Here is a 20,971-nt window from a genome sequence, read left to right as displayed (position 1 = left end):
CCATTTAACTGTCATTTAATTTCTGTGACAGTTTACCTACTTGTAAAATTAGTCTAAAAACAATTACCTGGCTCACAGCATCTTCTAAGATTTCATTAGTGTCAATAGAGCACTTAATTTGTCAGGTTTGAGTTCTTTTCCTCAAAACTCCACATAGATTGAAAGCAAACAATGAAATTATCAATTATTACTAGACAACTGGTCAAGTAAAAACAAAAACAAAAAAACAAACAAACAAACAAAAAAACAATTCTACATTCACACAGATAGGTTTTCTGTGTTTATCTTTTTGTGTATAAACGTTGAATTCTTCAGTGCTGAAATCACTCTGATCCTAAATTTAAAAGAAATTTTAAAAAATCTAAACACTTGTAAGTAAAAGTATGATAGCTTTCATGGGAAAACAGATAAAAATAAAGGGCAAACAGAATTCTTGAACAAGGCTCCTTCCTCAATTTAAACTGCCTTTATAGTTCATAGGAGAAAAATCTATCAAGCAATCATGGTAACAGATGCTACACAGTATGACAGTGTCCAATTGATATTTGAGAGGAAAAAAAAAAAAAAAAAAAAAAAAAAAAAAAAAAAGAGAAAAAGTAATGGAAAGAGAAAAAGGTAATATACACACAAGCTTCAGCATGAGGGATTGGAACTGGAGTGATTTTAGAGCCACTAGGTTAGGGATGTGAAGGAAGCAGAGAAAGGAAAGATGTCAAAAAAGTTTGTGTGATGCAGAGGAAAGTAGGGTATTTGTTAAATTTGTTCTCAAAAATTGCTCCTCTTTTTTTCTTTCAGACAGAACATTAGGATAATAAAGTAACAATATATCATCAAATTCTTTGAAGCTTTCCATGTCCCACTTGATTTGGGTTTTTTAGTGGACCTATTTGTAATCTCAGTGAACAATAATCTGAAGCACAATAAAGACTCACATAAAAACAGCTCCTTGAACCATTGTGTCCACAGCTGATTTCTATATGTCTCAGGAAGATACAAGCCAAGGATCTGCCCTGGGATACATTCTTCCTGAAGAATAAATTTGTACTAAAGAGCATAGATAATATATATTCCTGTACCTTGTTCATTGTTTTCTTCTTACATAATTAGATCTAATAAGTTCTGGATTCTTTTTGTGTCTAGAATCAATCTGCAGTTTCAGAGAAGATAGATATAACACCAAGAGAGACAGTAAAAGCAAAACCAAACAGCACACAATTTTAAAGACTCAGTTTTGATCTGTGCTTCCTAAGAATAAGTGCTTTTACACAAACATATGTCCTGCAACAGTACATCAAAAAATACTCTTTGAGATGTCTGCAGTAAGTCCAGGACTGTCTTATTCTAGATAACTACAAGGATACATTTTTTATTTTTTTCCCCTCTAAATTTAATTCCTGCCAATTTAATTCTGTCCCTTGAATTTGAATTATGAATTATTGTATTTGAATTATCAGTATTTCAGGTGAATGTTTTGATTTTGATTTGTACTACTAAGGGATTTGGGAATAATAAATAGGAAAAGAAAGATGGCTATATTTTCATTTTCTAGGAACAGGAAGAATTAGAACAACATTCAGAAGACTTTGTACATAAAAACGATACGATCAAGACTATCTACATTGAAATGAAAGGAATCATGGAATCTTGGAAACACGTAAATACCACTGTATACCAGTAGAACAACAATGGTCCAGAAGAGTTTTTGCAATGATTACCCTTAAATACAGTTTTTCAGCTGTTCGGGTTTATCAGAATATACAGCCAATCTCAGACAGGGATGAGCTTTTGAATTAGTTAATACTCTTAGATGGAAAATAAAAGAAACAAGACAAAATAATACAGAAGAAAAAATATTTTAAAAATATGTTGTCAATATAAACTTAGTTCAAAGTGATATATAACATATGCACATACACGTAGCTATGTAGATGAAAGACAAGTAAATCCATTTGCATCTAACCCTGGTCTATCTGATTTTGACAGGAGAATACTAGATTTTTCCAGTGTCTCATGTACCACAGTTTCCAGCTGTCTCACAGTTTTGATATGTTTCCTGTAAGTAATGTAACCATTTTTCAAGTCCCATCATAACCACCTATTATACTTGCAAATAGTCAGCTAAAGTACATCTGTTCTTTACAGCGAAGTATGAGTTTACATTATTATTTCTTGTGGCAGTGATTGTGGCATACCAAAAATATCTTTTTTAATATTTTTATCTCAAATTAAGTGTATTCTAGTAAAACAATGGATGCCCATAGGTATATATCTAATAACATTACTAAAATTTTCTGCAAAATAAAAAATATTTAGGAAGTAAATGTATGATGCTTTTGCATTTCAGCAGGCTACATTTCTAAAGCCATATAAGCTACACATCCGACATTGATGGAAAATCTCAGGGAATGTTTTTTGCTCACTAAGCACAGATTTGCATGATGGCAAACAGTTTCTCCATTACTGCTGATATTAAGAAGCTGCATTCATCTACTTGACAATTTTGTTGCCTCCCTTCCCCCTTCCTTTTTTCTCAGTGTAGCTTGCTGTAATAGAGAGTAAAGATATCTCATTTAGTTGTCATGCAGACCCAGTGCTTTTGTCTGACACCCGAACTTAATTTAGAATAGTAAGATTATTGTAATATAAAATGACTTTTAGCATTTTCATTTAAGGTATGCAAAATGCACAGCAATTTTAATGGACTAGTTGTTCACATTTTTTTTCAGTTGTTGCAGAACACACTTTAAAACATATGTTTTAAATTACATAAAAATATATTTTATGATAGTACATTGAAAGCAAGGCAATCTGGAGGACAAAATTTCCCAGCAGCAACAAATCTGGCATGTTGTTATATTCCCTACTCCGAACTTTCTTTTTTGTTTTAAATTGTGCTTACATATTATTTTTGGAGGAAGAAAGATAAGAAAGGAATACTATTTATTAAAACAATGTCAGACATGTTTAGAAATAAATCAGAATGAAAAATGAGCTACTCTTTTATTTTTGTCAGCTTTAAAAAAATTAAAGTGGGGAAGAGTTAAAACATAAAGTATTAAATTCCTAACACATATTAGATTTAGCAGCTTTCTCTGTGCATACTTCCCAGACACTATTAAAGGTTTTACCAACAAGCATACATGGAATTATGAACAGCTGCATTGAAAATAATCTGATATCTGACGTGTCTATGTGTTCTTGAAAACAAAATTTACCTGTAGTTGTGCTGAACTATTTATTGTTTATTTATTTAAAGCAATAAAGTGATGAACAAATGGATGAGTTAATGTTAATATGAGCCTCGAAAAATTAGCTCGATGGTCACCATTATCACAGACTGGCACAGTAAGAAATGTCATCAGAAGAAACAAAGAAAAGTACTGCAAGTTCAGAGAGACAATAGTAATAATAATAATATATTACTTAATTCAAATAAGGAGTTTTGTGCAGCTCAGATGAAGATGAAGATTGTGTATAAAGTTTTCTGCAAGAGGGATATCTTTTGTAAGGATGCCCTCTTTGGAATTCCCATGATGTTGGAGTTGCTGAAACAGACTCATAGTTTTCAGAGGATATTAACTGCCTTGGGTAGAAATGTGTTCTGCTAGACATTCCTGGAGAATGCTTTCCCTAGCTCTTGTGTTTTGCCTCAGGGTTATGTCATGTATTAACACAGACAAGCACAGTTGTCTTACTGATTCATAGGCTGGAGCCAGGGTACGACTCATTATTCTATCACATTGAAATAAATATTCAATAAAGATATGATCCTTTGAAATAATGCCAAATTACAGCAAGTGTGAAAAGTGCAATCTAACAGCACATCTTGTGTTCATCTGTCTTTTTACCACTTAACCTGTTATATACACTAGCCACGTAGTAGTTGCGCTATATGTAGAAGACTTTAAGTCAGAATTAAAGACCAAATTAAATGATTCTTGTAAGAAGGTATAAAGAATGAAAAAGAAAACTCTATGAATCACCAGAATACAAAAGATTTACATACTAAAAGAAGGAAGCAGTCCTTTAGTTTCAAGTGATTATGAACGTCACTGAATTTTGATAAACATAATCTTCGAAAAACAAAATCTGTTGAGACTTAGAAGTACTACACCACTTCCTGGAACCACAATGTAGGGTGAAAAAGCTAATTTCATTTTAAAAATGGTAAAAGCAAAACAAAATAAACAAACAAACAAAACAAAATACAGGATGTGAAAAATGATGAAGTCCATCATAAGAAAAAAAGGACACGGAAAGTCAAAAAGCCATGAATAGAAACAACTTTTTTGAAACTGTAAATGTTTCCTTGACTTTCCTTTCACTGAATCTTGGCAAGACATTGGATTTAAACATTTCAGAACTTTAAACTCAGTCTTGCTCTAAGTTTGCACATAATATTTTAACAATCACAAAAGTGCTTGCAGGTTTCTAGCATTTTCAAATGTTATCCAAAAACTATATGCCAACAAGACACCTAGCATCTTATTGGAAAAGTAATACATGTAACAGTGCATACTATTATTATGTCTGGGAGAATATAACACATTTTTTAACTTTCCCGGTAATTTGTTAAGTAATCAATATCTAGATGTCTGTGTGAGTGTTTTCCTCACAGCATTATCTAGGGACATTAGAGCAATTGAGACCAGAGGGGAAAAAAAGACAAAATAGTTTAGGTCTTAAATGGCTGCACCAGTTTCCAGTCATGCTCTTATTTATTTTTGTTTTATGATATAGACTTGTTCTCATAAATAAGTCAGAGAAATTATTTCCAATGATTCCGCCATATCATCCCCTAAAATTTGACACAACAACACAACAGACTGTCTCACTGTATGTCAAGTGCAGAGAAAAAGACTATTTCATTAAATTGAGGATTCTGAACCTAGAATTTGGAACAAATAGAAATATCTGCCTTTAGGCTTCTTTATAATCTCATGGAAAGACCCACAGTCATCCTTTCTGCTAGGTAATGTGGTATCCTCTATTTCCAAAAGTGGTTTCCCAAAACAACTGATACGGATTCACACACTAAAGACTGCCTTTTAGAAGAGTTATGTTTCTGAGTGGTGCCTCTCTCCTGGAGGAGAAACCTATATACTAGATACAATTTCTCCTTTTTGCCTGTTAATAATAAAGATTTCAGTCCTGGCAGGTATGTATGAAAGGAAATACACTGAATATTTCTCAACTGAAGCAAATCCTCCTTCATAGCACCTCCCTGAGATCAAGGGAAATATTTCACTGAAATATATTCTGCTCATTACCTCTGTTGCTGAATATGATACTAAAGAAAAGGAAAAACAACAACAACAACAACCCCCCCAAATTAATAAAAGCATAGCAGCATGACTCTGTTTTCATCCAAAAATTCTTCAGAGTGTAAATGAATTTCTGTAGTATAAAAGTGCCTAATATAAATCAAATACCTCTATTCTACCACCATCATAATGTTACTCATAAAATTACTTTACATTTTTGGAATTTTTCACAAATATCCATTTTGAAAATAAAGTCAATCCATTTTGTGTTTTTAATGGCAACTTATGTAAGAATATCCAGTCCTCATTTTTTAAAAGTACTTTCATTTAGCATGCCTCATCTAGTATAGTGAGTGGAGTGTTCCTCTCCATGGGTGAGAATACTAAGGAATGAGAAATAAATACTTAATCTCTTTACAGAAAAATGAGGACTAGAACCAAAGCTGACATCTCTTATAGTCTGTACATTGATCTGGAGATTCATGAAGTATTTTGTGTGTTATGAATTCCCATATACATCCTTGGATCAAACATTTTCTTTAGTTAAGTAGCAATGACTTTTGGGGAAGCTCCTGGGTCATCTGAGGTAGAAGAAAATTCATATCACATTCTGTAAATCATGCTGTCCAGTAGTAGAGTTCTATTTGCAAAGTACTGGAGATGCAGTGAGTCTATTGGAAAGGGATAATGTGTGACAGCTGCTGCAATTAAGCTCCAGCACTGCTTTCTCCCTTGCCATTTTCTGCTTAACCTTTCAGTCTTTGAACTTTGCTACAGTAGTACTTGTATTATCAATAGTATATTTACCACCAAATCTTTGGAAGAAGCCAGAAAAACTTGCAATGAATTGTTAGTTCTGTACAGAAATTATATGGATAACCAGTCATACAAGTGTGCATGTATGTAATACAGAGGGACAAATATATGTAGAAAGTTACTTCATTTTTAAAACAAGTGATATGTTAAGTTAAAATACATCACTTTTATAGTATTTTCAGTTAGAGAGAAACAAAAGGCACCAAGAACTATGACATCTCTTATGGAGATATCATCATGCACTTTTTAATTGTAGTATTTTAGAACTAGTTTTAACTCTGCGCTTGAGTCAATAAAGAATAATACTCATGCTTGAACCACAGAATACAGAGAAAAATATTGGACCATTCCTTTTTGTCCCAGTGGAAACCCCAAGGAAGAAAATTCCAGATTTGTAGGGCACATACATGCAAACTGTCTCATAAACCTTTTTTTTTTTTTTTTTTTTTTTTCCCCTTTATTCCTGAGACTTTCTAGAAAGAGACTGCTTATGCAAATGGCCAAGGTCTCAGAAGAAAAAAAAAAAAAAAAAAAAAGAAAATGCTTGAATGCCACAGTTTTATTCTCATCCCAAATGAAAGGGTTTCATAATAATCTTTATTTTTAAAAAAGAACTGAAAATAGGAAATACTTATAACTTGTTACAGTTTTACTTGTTGTTTTCCACGTGCTTCCCTCTTTCCAGTGCTCCTTAGCACTTCTGTGATAAGCTGAAAATACTCAAAATTAATTTGATAAGAATCATGTTCCCTCAGGCCAACCTAGGCAAGTTTCCTCTTGCACAAAGTAGATATAGACCCTCACCAATATTTCCAAATTTAATATGCACATAAAAAAAGCATGAGATGATCAATGATGTTTACAACCTAACACTGGTGGTTCTAAAAAGGGTGGGTGAGGGCATTTTGGCTCTGTCACTGATGTTCTGTAGCATACTTGCACTTACGAGGACTTCTAGCTCAGGAAAAAGATTAATGCTGTTTATTATTTAGTGCTTAAATATTGGGTATCATTCTGTTTTATTTTTAGCTACCTGCACAGTTTAAGTCTCTCAAAAAATTTGAACTAAAGACACAGTTTCTTTGTCTGTACTTGGAGAAGTGTAAGACAGGACAGTAAAAGATTTAACAAAAGGTGTTAACATTTACACTGTATGTATGAAGTGAAAATGAGAAAATGAGGCAAGTTGTTCTTAAAAGGATGATTGAAACAGAGTTATCAAAATAAGCATATAACAAAACATTATGAGTAAAATCTGTGAAGCAATCCTGAATATCAGAATTCACTGGTTATGTTTTGACCTGTATGAATACAAAAAAATGCCATACTAGTGAACTGTAATGAACTGTGAAAGTTTCTCTCAAACTCTTTCCTGTCACTGTAGACAACAATCTACTCTCTCCTCTTAGCAGTACTGTGATTTAACCTTTTCCTTTTCATGCCTCCCATTCAAGCTTGAGGTTTAATTTGAATATTAGAGCTAATCTTTTTTTACATTTCATGTCTTCTAGGTTTAGCTAAACTAGAGACAAAGAAGATTACCAGTTCATATTATTTTAACTTAGACTTTGCCTGATTTTGAGAGAACAGAATGGCTGAATATTTTCTTTCCAATTTATTTTAGAAACTATCACTTCTGCCTCTGATCTACTAAAACTTTCTCACTTATTCATCATCTGCAGATCCATTTTAATTGCATTGAATTTCTTCATCAAACTATTATTTTCACAATGAGATACACTCTTCTAAGCTCCATATCAATTCATACTTACAGTAACTAACAAATTATAATTCAAATGAATGCATATTAACTTAAGCAAATACATTTTCTCAAGATAATACATATTAAACGAAACTCAAATTTTTGCAAAAGAACATGCTGAAACCAAAAGCAATTTTCCTTTTAAAATAACTGTTTGTTTTTACAGTTGCAGTGAAAATATTGGGGTTTATTACTATCATATTATGATCTAGGAGATGACAGAACATGACAGTTGTTATTCTTCTAGTCCCTTTTGTAAAAATTTGTTATTACTCATGAATGTCCTAGAAATACACTGCCAACAAACAAACAAACAAATAAATAAATAATAATAATAATCCAAGTATAGGATTTAGAACCATAAAATCATTCTATACTTTTGGCTTTAAAAGAAAGCTGCAATAACCTCAAGGTAACCTTAACACACAAGTAACAACTCTTTTTAATGTTAGCATATTTTATATTAAAATAGACAAAAGCATGCCTTTGCCACCTATGAAAAATTTTCAGGTGTTTGTGTTTTTGTTGTTTTGTTTGTTTGTTTGTTTGTTTGTTTGTGTTTTTTTTTGCTTTGTTTTGCTTTTGTTGTTGTTGTTTTGTTTGTTTGTTTGTTTTTTATGTTCAAGATCTTTCAGAGAAAATAGTAGCAGAATAAAACTGGTTGTGAATGTGAATGAACTGGCTCTTGCACTGGTTCATATAGTATAAGATAGGTGGTTTATGGTTGACTTGGTTATTCATCCTATAACACTTTGGCAGTCATTGGTAGCTCCCATTTTATGCAGTGAGGGTTGATGTTCCTTTTTCATGTTTTTTTATTCACTAAATTAGCAAATACTATCCATAGCATTAATTAAGGCTTGTTCACACCTGTTAATATTTTCCATTTCTTAATATTGTGTAACAACCACCTCTGCCTCTAACCTCTAACCACAGTGAGCTGAGGAAGTTTGAGGAATTGCTGTTATGTATGAAACCTTCTACCATAGTCACATTGTCTCTGGAATTTTAGCACAATGTGAAGGTTTCTAAATCTTGGCTTTTTCTTTACAGTGTAACACTGGCCACACTGAATGTGCAGATCTATGTTTCCTTTAAAAGCTGGTATTTTCTCAAGGCTGTTGAGCTGATTTAGATTTAGACCTTGACTTAAAACATTTATTTTCTGAAAATTAGAGAAAGATCTGCCCTGTTGCTAAATAAGTCTCCACTACTTATGAGAATTTCATTGCAGAAGGCACTGGAAACTTGCTATAATCTCACTCCTTACAATTCAGACACTTTCTGAATTTCTAAGATGAAACATAAAATCAAATCAAGGGCTGGTAAGTGCATATGTGGTGAGCTGGACACACATGTGCCCACATCTTTTTTAATTAAAAACTCTTTATATATATATATATTATTAAGTTTTAAATGAATTCACTTTCACCCAAACTAATATAACTTAATACCAATGCATATTTATTGTTATTAGGTTTTTATAGCATTTTTCCTGCATGGCACCTCATAGGTGTTAAGTTAGGTGAATTCTCTAAAAATCAGACTGTTTAGAGAACAATGGGTCCATTCACAAGCAACATTAGCTGCTTAGCAATTTAAAGCTGTTATTTACACTTACCTTGTGCAATATAGGCAGCATAAATCTTCATTGAAACCAAGAAATTAATATGTTTGGATACAATGAAACTAGAAAATATCTGAGATGTTTTCTTGTATTTAACAAAAATGGTCTTTAAGCTTGAGTGTAAGGAATGAAATATTCCCATTATAATTTAAAATAAAATTTGGGAATATATTTTTCTGTAATAAAGTTTTATTCAAGTTTTTGTTCCCCATCCACTTTACTTTCCCCCTCACTTACTATGTTTAACAGTGAAAGCTAGCAGCAAAGATTAGCTAAGAACAGAAAAGGAAAATCATCCTATTCTACCATCACACTGACTCTGACAGTGTTATAAATGATGGCAAGGATCCAATTTTTAAAATTGTTTCATTTAAAATCTAAACACTGAATCCCTGTACAGTGTTTAGAGGCTTCTCAGCCTTCTCTGATTCAATTTAGAGAAAACATTTATGGGATTTAAATTGTTCCTGGCAATTCTGAGCTCTCTTGCATTTTATACAAATGTATTTGATACCAAACTGTGCCACATATATTCCTGAGAAATCTAAAAAGACCCAATCAAATTCCATTTGCAAACCCGTTTTACTAACAGTTACTTGTACTTTTGTTCTTCCCTCTTGGAATAAAGCACACTTTAGAAGTGATAACTGTGAAATATGTATTTTCAGCAACACTCCTCTTCATGTGGAATGGCTAAAATAATTGTACAATCAAATAAAACAAACGCTTCTAAACAGCATGTAGATTTCTTGTTCAGCTATTCCAGCAGGTCTAATGTCAAACATCATATAAATTCTGTATGGCAGGATTTGGATAATAAAACTTTGGGTTTCCTCTCCTTTCCAATCCCTTCTCTTTCTTTTCCCTCTCCTCTCCTCTCCTCTCCTCTCCTCTCCTCTCCTCTCCTCTCCTCTCCTCTCCTCTCCTCTCCTCTCCTCTCCTCTCCTCTCCTCTCCTCTCCTCTCCTCTCCTCTCCTCTCCTCTCCTCTCCTCTCCTCTCCTCTCCTCTCCTCTCCTCTCCTCTCCTCTCCTCTCCTCTCCTCTCCTCTTTTATTTTTTAAAATACATAGAAAAAATGAATCATTTGACCTTCTGTATTAGAGATTTTATAATTAAATACCATGCAGAATATTTATTTGAATTCTTGAATGCTTACTATTCTTATATAAATATAGCTGAAATGACACAGCTGTGTTGAATTCATTCTGTTGGTTTCCCTTTATGTAAATATTATAAAGAGGGTGGATAATGGCATGAAATGTATATTTGTATACATAGATTAAAAGAACATCTAAAGGTCAAATACAGAGTGATGTTTTCATGTTCTTTATGTTTTATTGGCAAGTACTGCACTCATGTCGATTCTTATTACGTAGTACAGCTGTACCTGGGTGATGTTACTAAAATATTTAACTTCCTGCTATGTCTTTTAAGACATTTAATTTACCTTTTAAATACTTTGACTATCATTTAAATATATATATATATATTTCTGTTTTCTGACACTTGATTACTCAATTTTCCTTTTTAATTATCTCACTTATAAAACTTACAGTTTTAGTTTCATCTTGTCTTTCTTGCCTTTTATAATTCTCTCTTTCTTTCTTTCTGATTCTGTGAATTCTCATAGTCAAAAAATCTAGTAGTAGCCTCTCTATTATTTTTATTATTATTGTAGTATAATAGACTCTTATTTTATGTTAGTCCATTTAAGGTGTAGATTATTTGTCACACTTCTTAGCTAGACCGTTAGGGCCTGATTTTCAATGCTGACAGACATTCTCAGTTTCCATTAATGCCAGTCAAATTGTATACTTCAGTACCTTTCTGCAAACCAAGTTCAGAGTGATGTTTTTATCTTAATTTACATTTTCTTCTAGTTAAAACTTTTTTAAGTACTCACCTTCTACCTTTCTCATGGCAGGAGAACTTAGCAGTTCTTTCAGTTCAAACTCTGTATTGGAGGTGACTGGCAGTATCTCTAATTAACATAATTTCAACTTGTTTGGTGCATAGTTAGAATTTTTTTAAACTTTATAATTTGATTAAAGTAAAACAGTACATCATTTCTCTTTCTAGAGACCTAAAAGATTTACATTGACTGTTTGGAGAAAGCATGCTTTTGTTTGCAGCTGTCAAAACAGGCTGTCAGTTCAATTATCTGGAATGCCTATTAGTCTATTTTTAATAAAGCTTCAACTACTTTGCTGTTTAATGAATAAGGTCCTTCTGAACACCTTTTAAATACGTGTTTCATAGCCCCTATGGAATTCAGAAATTATAAAGAAAAAGTGATTTGACTTACTCATAAGATGCATTATAATTTCACAAGTTGCATGAAACTACCAGTATTTTTTTACTTATGGGACCTCCTGAACTCTTTTGACAATAATAGTCTTCCTGCTGTAATTGTCATCTTGCACTAGTAGCAAAACTTAAAAAGATAGGATACTGATAAAATGTTTTGTTTAAATATCTTTCCGTAGTCAGTATAAGAGAGAAAGATAAACTGAGTACTCACTTGCATGTCAGTAGTTTGAAAAGCTGACCCATTTTATTTTTCCTACTAATAAATATATGAACAAATACTGATTAGGAAGGGGAGAGAAAAGTGGAAAAAGATCAAACCGTATAAACACCTCACGTTCATTGGATTTGGTTCATCTGCCCCCAGAGTTGATCAGATCTCCTGCCAGAGAAATGGCCAAGTCATATCTTGGGTTTCATGCATACATGTTTCATGCATTGCATGAGAGGATGGCTCAGAATAATGTTCAAGGGAACATAGTACTATTTCATACTCTCATTTTAACAACTAATTTGAATAAAAGTATGCCCCTTTCTGCTTATTACTGGTATAAATGAAGCTGCAGTTCTTAACCAAGACTGAAGTTTGATACTGGTTCTTATATTTAGCAGCTGACTTGTGGCTTACTTCCTTGTACAGTCAAAAATTATTTTGTCACAAAATTGTTGCAGTTTTGAGGAACTTAACTGACCTTGACCTTATCCTCCCTGGCAACAGCTTTTTGAGCATAGCTTTCCGGAATGCATTATCTTCCTTCTACTAATTTCTGCTCAAATAACAGGATAAAATTTTACTCATACTTCTATTGTGAATGAATTTTCTTTTTAATATACTCCCCCCACATAAATCCCTATGTGACATAACACTGGTGACTTCACTAATGACAATGGAGATTGTTGCCTGGGTCAACCAGATAATCCAGATCCTTAAATATGTGATTTGGTTTGATTTTATTTTGGGATGTGTGTCACTGTCTTCCTCAGTTTAAAAAGTCAAGTCATCTAAGTAAATCTAAACTTTGATGAGAGTTTCTTATCTGTGCTCAGCTGAATTTCAGACATATTTAGTCAAATACGTCTTTCCAAAGATGAGTGGTTATAAATCTTGAAATAAGAATTATTTACTGAATAAGCTGTATTTAACAGTGAAAGAGTGTTTAAGGAATGTCTGACTATGATAAGACTGCAAGAGAAGCAGAGATTTTTTGATGAAATAGTATGAACTTTTTGCTTAAAGTGAAGGATTTTTAAACTAAAAAAATTAATTCAATTATCATAAACAAGATAAGAAATCCCAAATCTTCTCCTTAAGGAAGGCAAAGAAGAAAAAAATAAACTTTTTTAAAAAAAGGGGGAAATAAAAGGAAAAAAAAAAAAAAAGAAAAAAAAAAAAAGAAAAGAGAAATAGAGAAATAAATGAAAAATCTCTCCTTCCTTCCTTTGTACACTCTCCTCTGACAGCCAGTATTCCTCCCAGACCTGATATTTGTCCAGAAACTTTAAGTACATTCTCAGCTTTCAGACACTTTTACCCCTTACTTGCCCTAAGAAAAAACCTGTTTTCTTCCATCTTCTGGGAGGACTGTCTGCTTGCTTGCTCCCTGATCCTCCCTGAGACTGACTAGTCTCTATTCCTGCTGTGGACCCTCTATTTGCTCTGTGTCCTTCACACTCTGTTTCTCATGTCCTACCCTCCAGAAGCATCTCCCAGCTGAGCAAGGTCAGTTGCTGTCAGAGAAAAGCAAAATCTCCTCTTCTTCCAGAGTATTGGCCCTGACCCAGACTTGAGCTGTGTGAACAATAAAAAACAAAGATCTTTCCTCTCCGCTGCCCATCTATATCCCTAAAACACAGTAGAGTCTCAACAAACAAACAAATAAAACAACAACAACAAAACAACCACCACGGTTGGAAATGAAGCAGACACACAAGCTTCACACTGTTGTAAACCTTAACTCCGTAGGTAGCCTCTAATCTTGGATACTAGGAAACTACATGATTTGAAAAGAGATGATGGTTTTAAAATTATAGCCCACGTCAGAGATAAACAGGGTCATTTGAAGAGAAGATTATTGTAACCTGGTAGGAAAGAAAAAATGATAAGGACCAAAAAGTAGATCTCTAATACTTTGCAACATTTTAAGTGGTATTATGTCATATTATTTTGATCTATCATCTTAGATGCTGTTATTGTCACCACATTAACTCTGTATATCAAATTCCTCCTCATAATACCTGCGTACTTCTGAGAGAAATTACCCATATCATACTGGAGGAAACTGATACTTGGAAAGGCTGAGGAAGAATCTAATAAAGTATGTAGGTATCTAAAATAGGACTTTGCTAGTATTTGAGTGTTTAGATCCCAGCCTGTCACACACGATCTCCTTCAGCATGCTTAGCCTTGGAGATTCATGAATTTTATAGGGCCCATAGTTTTTCAACTGTAGCCTATGTGGTATTTCAACCAACCCAAGCACAGGTTTTTTTCAATTTGGATCTCCTGAAAACATTCAGTTTGGATTTCAAAACCCCTCCTTTAGCCTGTTGTGAGGCTTTATCTGTCAGACTGTCAGAGCTCTCTGAACACTCTCAAAATTCAAAGGCTTTCCCTAAAAGTGAAAAAGATTCTGCTGTAATTTCTCCTTTCCTATTTAGCATGACACAAGGCATTTACTTAGGATATAGACGTGAATTAATTCATTTCTCTGTCTCTTAACATTTAAATATACATTGTCCTGTTTTTCTGATAAAAACAATAGTCACCAAGATTATTCTTTACCCATGAGCTTGTTTCACTGCACAGTTGCTCTAATACAAGGACTAAAAAGCCCTTAACAACCAGTTTACTTAGACATAGATTTAAAGAGAGCTTAAAATTTACATCTTTCATTTTCTAGGGCTTTCTCTAATCCAGACCAGACCATGAGACAAAAGGTGCACTTTGGAACCATGACAATCATTGCAGCCACAACTATTATTTCTGTCTGTTATGATGGGCTTTTGTCCATAGCTGGAACATGCTTATTTGACCAGATTGCCTAGAATTGGATGTGCAGTGTCACTTACTTTCTGGATTTATTGAAATGTGGTGCAGAATGTGCAGAAAAAACATGTACATGCCGATAAAATCTACGACATGAGTAAAGAGTCAGCTGAAGATGTAGTAAGCTGCTCAGTGTCTACAAAGCTCACAGTTTGGGAATACATTTCCAACATATACCTTTTATATTTACTTTTTCTTTTTGAAAAGCTTGTGGATTTTGAACTTTAATTCTATATTTTAGTGGTCTCTAAGGCTATGGCAATTCGTAGTTTATTTCAGTAAAGTTTAAGAGCAGAGAGTAAGACCTTTCCAGAATGCATATGGCATATAATTGAAAACAAAGAAATTTAAAAATTATGTACGCAAGACTTAGTAGCAATTGTCTATCTTACTTAATATTACTATAACCTGACTTTTGGTCCTCTAACTAGTATTATGCCTTGCATAGAATACACTTCTTAACACCCTCTGTACCATCTCACCACAATATTCTTTTGTCTACACATAACAGTAATCCCTTTCAGTTGAAGACAAAATTGATTGCCAAGGATATAAGACAATAACTTGTATATGTATAGTTTATTGCTTTACTTATGGCTTAGCATTTATTGAGAAAACCAGCACATTGAAAACAGAATTCTTTTTTCATAATCCTTACACCCTATGCTTTTTCTTGATTGCAATTCCTGCTGTCGTTTTCATTTGTAACAGACATGATGCTAGAAAAAAGATTGTTTGTTCATTTAAGCAGAATACTCACAGGATAGAACAAAATATTAGATCCATTTCTTACCAGGCAAATTGAGATAATTCTTGTTCAAACAGATCTTGTTCTTCCTTACACTAAATTTCCATTACAAAGATATGAAAGAATCCCTCAGGGAGAAGGGGAAGAATTGTAAGGAAACAGTTTTTGGACAGCTGAAGGAAAAGATGAGCACCTGCTGTTCAGCAAGTTCAGGGAATTGTTGTATACTGCAAATTGTCTATGTGCTACCAGTACAAGCAGATGGCTAGAGACAGAGCTTTCTCCTTGTGTGTACTTTATTTCCTAACATCTCCTAATGGCCTACATTAAAGTTTCCCACCATCACATTCAGTTCAGTTTAACATAACTAATATATATTTAAGCATTTCAAGATGGTGTCAAAATTATCTACTTGGCACAAATAAATCTTTCACATGGTTCAGTAAAGATGTCAGTATAAGGCACAATGTTGGATGTGTGCTATTTCAGGGGCAAAACTCAGGGTCCTAGGATGAAACTGCTGCATTATCATAAAGAACTTGTGATTTTTAAAAAATGACTTTGCTTTCCCACTTGGGGAAGAATATAACATTTGGACTCATAGGAACTGTTGCATGGTCTGATTTACTCTGACAATGTGTGGAAATGTTGAAAATTTTACTATTGTTATTATTGCTATTATCTAATATTACATCAGCTTTTTTTGGAAATGCTTAGGTACATAAAATTATGAAAAATGTGTGTGCAAAATCTTTCCATACCTTTATCAATTTTCTTTTTTGTTGATAAATATCATAGAATGCTGATACACAAATTTGAATTAGAGTCATAGAATTGTTTAAATTGAGAAAGACCTTAAAGACTGTTGAGTCCAACCACAATCTAACCATACTACCTTAAACTAACATCCCCTGCCTAATCATGTCCCTGAGCCACACATCCAAATGGTTTTTAAACACCTCCAGGGATGATGACTCAACCACCTCCCTGGGGAAACTATTCCAGTGTTTAACAACCGTTTCCATAAAGAAGTTTTTTGTGATATCCAACATAACTGGATGGGCTGAAACTTAAGCATAGGAAATTCCGCACGAATGTGCGCAAGAACTTCTTTACAGTGAGGGTGATGGAGCACTGCAACAGGTTGCCCAGGGAGGTGGTGGAGTCTCCTTCTCTGGAGATATTCAAGACCCGCCTGGACGCCTACCTGTGTAACCTGGTGTAGGGAACCTGCTTTGTCAGGAGGGTTGGACTCAATGATCTCTGGAGGTCCCTTCCAACCCCTACAATTCTGTGATTCTGTGATTCTGTGATAACTTACCCTGACACAACTTAAGGCCATTTCCCCTCGTCCTGTCACCAGTGAGAAGAGACCAACACTGGTCTTGCTGTAAGCACTTTTCAGGTACTGGAAGAGAGCAATAAGGTCTCCCCTCAGCCTCCTTTCCCCAGACTAAACAGCCCCAATTCATTCAGTCTCTCCTTGTAGGGCATATTCTCCAAACCCTTCACAAGCCTTGTTGCCCTTCTTTGGACTTGCTCCAGCACCTCAGTGTCCTTTCTGTACTGAGGTGCCCAAAACTGAACACAGTACTCGAGGTGAGGCCTCACCAGTGCCAAGTACAGGAGGAGGATTACTTCCCTCGTCCTGCTCACCACACCATTCCTGATACAAGCCAGGATGCCATTGGCCTTATTCTGCTGGCTCATATTCAGCCAACTTCCACCAGTACACCAAGGTCCCTTTCCATCAGGCAGATTTCCAGTCACTCCTCCCCAAGCATGTAGGGTTGCCTGGGGTTGTTGTAACCAAAATGCAGGACTCAACACTTGGCCTTATTGAAACTCACAGTTTACATTGCCTATTGATCCAGTCTATCCAGGTCCCTCTGTAGTGCTTTTCTTCCTTGAAAAAACACAGAGAAATCTCCAGACCCTTCTCCAAGCAAATAAGCCTGGTTCCCTCAACCTTTCTTCATAGAAGAGGTGCTCCAGACCTCTGATCATCTTAGCTCTCCTCTGGACATGTTCCAAGAGCTCCATGTTTTTCCTGTGCCCCACGCCTGGATGCAATACTCCAGATCTGGTCTCACAAGAACTGAGGGGGGCAATCTCCTCCCTCTCCCTTGCAGCCACCCCTTTTTAAAATGCAGCCCGGAACACAGTTGGCCTTCCAGGCTGCAAGTGCACACTGCTGGGCTCATGTCCAGCTTCTCATCCACCAGGACCCCCAAGTCCTTCTCCACAGGGCTGCTCTCAGGGAGATCTTCCCCTATTTTGTATAAATACCTGGGATAGCCCTAACCTAAGTGCAGCACCCTGCACTTGTCCTTGTTGAACCTCATTGGGTTTTCATGCCCACTTTTCCAGCCTGTTCAGGTCCCTCAGGATGGTTTCCCTTCCCTCCTGTGTATCAACTGTACCGCTCATCTTGGTGTCATCTGCAAACTTGCTGAGAGTGCAACTTGGTTTTCCTACTTTTCGCATGCTTCCAAGTATTTTAAGGCTATTTATCTCCACTGGGATGACACAAAACTCTGGTTGTTTTTTTTGTTTGTTTGTTTTTTGTTCTTAATAGATGCTTTTGTAGTTAAATTAAGTCAAAATTGATGAGAACACGCACTACAGCAAATAGACTATATTTTATGGTGTTTTCATTTTTGAGAAAATGAATTTTAAGAGAAATGTGGAGAAGATTTTTCACTAATTATTTTACTTCTTTGCTATTTTTTTTTTTTTAAACAAACATGATGAGTTTTAGCTAAGTACTTATTTTACTTATTTTTATCATTTCAAATGTTGTTCAAATGTTAAGATATTTTGATTACCAGTACTGGCTTAAGAATGTTTCAAAGAGCTTAAGAGCTTAACTCATGTTCAAATGCCAGTTCTTTCAAATTATTTTTTTCACTTAAAGGCATTAGCATTCAAGTAAGGTCTTAGGTGCCCAATTTTATTTCTGTTCAAAATAAAAATAGTACACTTGTTGCAGTCTATTAATATTACCTCATGCACTTACCTGCCTGTGAATGAGGGAAACACAGATCTAGATATTCAGGATTATAAAAACTGCATCATTTTTGTATCCCACCCATTCCAGGCAAATTTTCTTATGTACTGTTTTACATGACATTTAATATTTTTTATTTATTTATTTTTAATGTGGTGTGGGATATTGGTGGTGAGGAATTTGGAGTGTTAGCACAAGATCTGGGCATCATCCTCTTGCAGAATAAAAATGGCCTTCTCAGATTTGCATACAAGTATTCACTTAATTTTATTTATTTATTTATGTTGGTATGTTCTAAAGAAGTCTTGTAGTTCTAAATGCTACTATCTACTACAAAATTTATAAGGATTTTATCTTCTGAATGTTTTCAAAAAATGCAGCTTTCAATATTTTTGCAATACAGACTAATTAGGGATAAGCTTGAGATGATTCAAGGACTTAATTTATAATGCACCCACTGACATTCTTCTTCTAAGCTCTGTAAGCAACAGTCTAATCAGAAGTCTGACTGAGATGATATTCCTCACTAAATGATGGTAATTTCACTTCCAAGGAAGGTGGCATGCAAGTATAAACAAATGTAGTGGACTAACAGCATGCATACAGTACATGCTTATGTGGGATTAAAGTTCCTCATGTGAGTTATATCTAATGTCACATTCCTCTTGAGAATGTGTAAAGAGTCTCTTATTTTTTCCGTTCTCCTTATCCCAAGGCCAACCACACAAGAGCCTCCGTACACATCTCTGTTGACCCTACCACAAGTCTTTCACTCTGCCATGTAATGTATTTAGGATATGAATCCACTTAACTGTCTTACAAGGTTGAGGATTGTTATGCTATGAGGTATTCATTGAACGACATCAATTAGCTCTTCAGTCTTTGCATAGTTTAAGGAGTATTTAAGCTACCTCATCTATCTACATTTTAAAAGTGCAAGCTTTCCCTGGTGATAGCGTCCCACTGATACCTAAAACAGACTCTAATCAATTCCACTGTGTTGGGGAACATGTTATTAAAATTCAAACACATAAATTGCTGATGAGTGTTGTCCTGGGTTAACTAAAATCTACCTACGCCCATGACAGGGGTATAGACGGTCTGCAGGGCCGCTATCCCAAAAGGAAAAGGGAAAAAGGGAAAAGGAAAATAAATACAGCGGCAACGATCTAAGGAGACACACTTATTTACTAAATACTATATCGGAATACAGAATAACACAATATAATACAATATAATTGGAATTAAGGCTAACGAATCAAGTAAAATGAGAGAGTGAGTACTGAAACCGAGAGGCCTACTGTAACTCTAGGCAAAACGGCTGGAACGCTCCCACACGGCTCTCCCCTGGATTGCAAGGTCCAAGAGAGCGTGTCCAGCACTGAAGTGAGATTATATAGAGTCCTTGTCATATGACTGACTGTGATGTTCTCTGGGCCATTCAGTCTTCTTTTGTGAGCAGCACATTCGTCAAAATTATCCATGCTTTATCATGATGTTATGATGTGGAATACTAATAGCAAAATTACAAAATTGCAAAACCATGACAAGCCTCAGACATCACAACCAATGAGTTAAAGGGCACTGAACAGGCATTCAGACATGTATTTAATCTAGCATAGCACCAAGAAGGTTTTGTGCAGTGCTTACAGTGGCAGTTCAGTTTTTGTCTGTCAAGGTTCTTGTTTTCTAAAATCTGATGTTAGCATCTGTATAATCAAAAAACTTTATACAGATTAACAACTGAACACCTCTTGCAATCCATATTACTGTAGATAAGTCAAAATTTCTTCTGCTCCCTATATTCAAGCATTTTTTTTTTCCTACAAATGAGAATAAGTTTAATGTATTTGTCCTAGTTTTATCTGGTATTGAGTTAATTTCCTTTATAGAGGTTCATATGATGCTACATTTTTGATTTTTGATGAAAATTATAGTGATAATATCATTTCAGCTGTTGCAGAGTCCAGAGCCAATGACATTTATTTTCTCATACTGCCTTGCCCATGAGGGTGTACACAAGGATCTGGGAAGGGAAACAGCATGACAGCTGATCCAGGCTGACCTAAGGGATTTGTTATACCATGCAACATCAAGTCCAGTAATAAAAGGTAGAGTGAGGAAGGAAGTGTTTGGAGTTCTGGCATTTTTCTTCCCAAGAAACTGCTATGCACAATGAGTCCTGCTTTGCTGGAAGTGGATGAACATCTTCCTGTTGATGGGAAGTAGCTCCTGATTCCCCTATTTTACATTGCCTGCACAAGTGGCTTTTTCTTTACCTAGTAAAATTTCTTTATCTAAACCCATGAATTTTTTGAATTTTCTGATTCTTCTCCCATACCAGGTTGAGAGAGTGAGTAAGAAGCTGCATGGTATTTAGCTGCCAGTCTA

This window comes from Excalfactoria chinensis, chromosome 3 (genome assembly GCF_039878825.1).
Source record: "Excalfactoria chinensis isolate bCotChi1 chromosome 3, bCotChi1.hap2, whole genome shotgun sequence".
In the NCBI taxonomy this organism is placed as follows: domain Eukaryota; kingdom Metazoa; phylum Chordata; class Aves; order Galliformes; family Phasianidae; genus Excalfactoria; species Excalfactoria chinensis.
This window is presented reverse-complemented; position numbering follows the sequence as displayed.